Genomic DNA, 4,373 nt, shown 5'->3' on the forward strand with positions numbered 1-4,373 from the left:
AAGTATTTTAGCACAAACCTTAGTAGATTTACTCACGTCCGAACGAAGAATTTTCATTGTTGAAGTGATCGGAGTGTGATTGACAGGAAGTGGGTGTTTCTGGGCGGAAACTGACCGTTTTCTGGGAGTGTGCGGAAAAACGCAGGCGTGCCAGGATAAAACGCGGGAGTGTCTGGAGAAACGGGGGAGTGGCTGGCCGAACGCAGGGCGTGTTTGTGACGTCAAACCAGGAACGAAACGGGCTGAACTGATCGGTGTAGGAGTAAGTCTCGAGCTACTCAGAAACTGCTAAGAATTTTCTATTCGCAATTCTGCTAATCTTTCATTCGCAATTCTGCTAAGCTAAGATACACTCCCAGAGGGCGACGGGCTAGCGTGTGCAATGCTGCTAAAATCTGCTAGCGAGCTAACAACTCGGAATGACCCCCAGAATACGGTAATTTACTATTGGTTCATATTTGTATTTTCAGCCACAAATACCTTAAACTCTCCTGCAAATGTGCTCGATTCGTACTAAATTACGTTTTTCAAATAGAACTGCTTTTGGCAGGCGTGTTTGCAAGCGAACACTACTATTTGTCTTTCTTGGTTTTATTGTTAAAGTGTTTGTTTATTTATTTTAACCATGTGTATGTTTTGTAACCTCGCTGTTATATTTTGCCCAACAATACGCTTTGTTGTGTCCTTATTTGTTTTTTTTGTTTATTAACATTGTATGTCCTGTCATTGCACACAGTGGATGTACCAAACAAATATGCTGTGAGGGTATTTGTTATAAATTCAAAAAACATGCCTAACTATATTCCCCTGGTACCGTTACCATGTTTTTTTTTTATTTGTGTTGGATTAACTACTGATGTTAATCCCAAAGACACTGGTGTATGTTATGAGAATTCTGCTTGCTTCTGTGGCATGCATATGATAACATTAACAAATTATACGTGTAATGTACTTTAAAATAACTTAAGACAAGAATATGGGCCCTCATTCCGAGTTGATCGTTCGCAAGGCGATTTTAGCAGAGTTGCTCACGCTAAGCCGCCGCCTACTGGGAGTGTATCTTAGCATCTTAAAATTGCGAACGATGTATTCGCAATATTGCGATTACAAACTACTTAGCAGTTTCAGAGTAGCTCCACACTTACTCGGCATCTGCGATCAGTTCAGTGCTTGTCGTTCCTGGTTTGACGTCACAAACACACCCAGCGTTCGCCCAGACACTCCCCCGTTTCCCCGGCCACTCCTGCGTTTTTTCCGGAAACGGTAGCGTTTTTTCCCGCACGCCCATAAAACGGCCTGTTTCCGCCCAGTAACACCCATTTCCTGTCAATCACACTACGATCGCCGGAGCGATGAAAAAGCAGTGAGTAAAAATACTATCTCCATTGTAAAATTACTTGGCGCAGTCGCAGTGCGAATATTGCGCATGCGTACTAAGCGGAATTTCACTGCGATGCGATGAAAAATACAGAGCGAACGACTCGGAATGAGGGCCATGATGTAGTACAGTACCATGTTTTTACTTGCACATTGGCCCTCATTCCGAGTTGTTCGCTCGCTAGCTGCTTTTAGCAGCATTGCACACACTAGGCCGCCGCCCTCTGGGAGTGTATCTTAGCATAGCAGAATAGCGAACGAAAGATTAGAAAAACTGCTACTAAATAATTCTTTGCAGTTTCAGAGTAGCTCCAGACCTACTCCTAGATTGTGATCAGCTCAGTCCGTTTAGTTCCTGGTTTGACACTCACAAACACGCCCTGCGTTCGGCCAGCCACTCCCCCATTTCTCCAGACACTCCCACGTTTTTCCCTGACACGCCTGCGTTTTTTAGCACACTCCCGGAAAACGCTCAGTTACCACCCAGAAACGCCCCTTTCCTGTTAATCATTCACCGATCAGCAGTGCGACTGAAAAGCGCAGCAGGATCCTCAGCAAATCTACTAAGTTTGGTGTAAAATAATTTAGCGCATGCGCTCTGCGTACCATGCACATGCGCAGTTAGCAACAAATCGCAGCATAACGAAAATCAGCAACGAGCGAACAACTCGGAGTGACCCTCATTAGGCGAGTTGAACAAATACTTATTAAGTGTAAACTTGTTAACTAAATACAATTTAGAATCCGTAACAACGCAGCGAAAATGAGGTAAAACAATAACATTGCACCCACATGCTTACGCACATCTATTTATGCGGTCTGCCACTTGAGGATGATGGGCCTTTTTCTCGGGTGTGTGCACGACTTCTGCTCGAGCGTCTTGGAGCGGACGTTACTGGTGTCATCAAGGGGGTTGTGGTGCTGGAACTCGAGCTTGTCTACTGTTCTGGATGCATTAGATGCTGTGTAAGCGTCGTCATAGTACCATGTAAGTCTTGAGTTGCCGCCTTGTGACTCTCCATGACTCTCAGCATTGTGTCTTGTGTGATTTGGTTGGCTTGTATTATTTGCAAGTATGTTTGATGGAGTCGTTTATTGTCATCCATCACTCTTTGAAATGTATCTAGCATGGTATCCGTTTGGATGGTCGACCATGTTATGGTCGACAGTCATTAGGTCGACCACTATTGGTCGACATTGACATGGTCGACATGGACACATGGTCGATACATGAAAAGGTCGACATGAGTTTTTAAAAAAAAATTATTTTAGGGAACTTTTCCATACTTTACAATCCACGTGGACTACGATTGGGAACGGTAATTTAGGCCAATAGAGCCTACACAATTGAAGATATAATAAGAGACAATATAACACATATTGTATTGAAATAAAAAAAATTACAAAATTAAAAACTTACCAGATACCCTGGGGCGATCAGAGTCCCGTATATATGTGGCCCACACAACCTCCGGTGGAATGAGGTTCCGCAGAGGATCCTCATATTCCAAATAGATGGCTACAAATGGGTGGCCACCTCCAGTTTGGCGCGCAGACTTGGCCTCCTTCGCCATTTTGGCTTTCACACGCCTCTTAATATCATATCGCTTTCTGCATGTCTCCTCTGTTCGCCGCACAACACCCTCACTATTCACAGCGTCTACACCTTCTGCCACATTAAAGATTTTTTTGTTGCTGACACCTTACCAGCATCCTGACCAAACAGCTGCTGATGATATTTCATTATGACCCTCACCAGGGCAACATTCTCTGCAAAGGTGAATTTAACATTACGCCCAGACTTGGTCCCCAGACGTGGCTGCGGAGCCAAATCACTATCACTAGAGGACTCAGGCGCCTCCTCTGCCACCTCCTCCGCCTCACCTCCCTTACTAACCTCTCCAACCTCACTAACCTCTGACTCAGACATACTGATAACAAACATGGAACAGATAAAAATAAAAACAAACTAAACACAAACCTCCTCTACCTCTACAGGGCACACACATCACACACACACACACACACACACACACACAAACACACGGACAAGAGACTTTAAATAAAAAACAAGGACAATAAATATGACACACTAATAAGTAACAATACAACAAGAAATACTAGACAACTTTCACTGCTCAACACCCACAAATCGCTTACCAAAAATCACAACAACTCACCAAGCTCCTCTCAACACTACCTCTCTCCTCTCCACTGACTAAATCCACGAGGTTCGGTCGTTTGGGGGCATATTTATTAGAGATGTGCACCGGAATTTTTTCGGGTTTTGGATTCGGTTCTGCGGCCGTGTTTTGGATTCGGACGCGTTTTGGCAAGACCTCCCTGAAAATTTTTTGTCGGATTCGGGTGTGTTTTGGATTCGGGTCTTTTTTAAAAAAACAACAACTCAAAAACAGCTTAAATCATAGAATTTGGGGGTAATTTTGATCCCATAGTATTATTAACCTCAATAACCATAATTTCCACTCGTTTCCAGTCTATTCTGAACACCTCACACCTCACAATATTATTTTTAGTCCTAAAATTTTAACAGAGGTTGCTGGATGACTAAGCTAAGCGACCCAAGTGGGCGGCACAAACACCTGGCCCATCTAGGAGTGGCACTGCAGTGTCAGACAGGATGGCAATTAAAAAAATGAGCCCCAAACATCACATGATGCAAAGATTTTTTTTAAAAAGGAGGTTGTTCTACATTTTTTAATGTGTGGAATTATATGCCAGTAATATATCAATAGCAATGGCCTACTGTACTGTCTGTACTACTACTGCTGGTCACCAAAATGCTGCACTGTCCTACTATATACTGCTCACAACCAGTGATGAGCGGGTTCGGTTCCTCGGAAACCGAACCCCCCCGAACTTCACCCATTTTACACGGGTCCGAGGCATACTCGGATTCTCCCGTACGGCTCGGCTAACCCGAGTGCGCCCGAACGTCATCATCCCGCTGTCGGATTCTCGCAAGATTCGGATTC

This window comes from Pseudophryne corroboree, chromosome 6, assembly GCF_028390025.1.
Source record: "Pseudophryne corroboree isolate aPseCor3 chromosome 6, aPseCor3.hap2, whole genome shotgun sequence".
In the NCBI taxonomy this organism is placed as follows: domain Eukaryota; kingdom Metazoa; phylum Chordata; class Amphibia; order Anura; family Myobatrachidae; genus Pseudophryne; species Pseudophryne corroboree.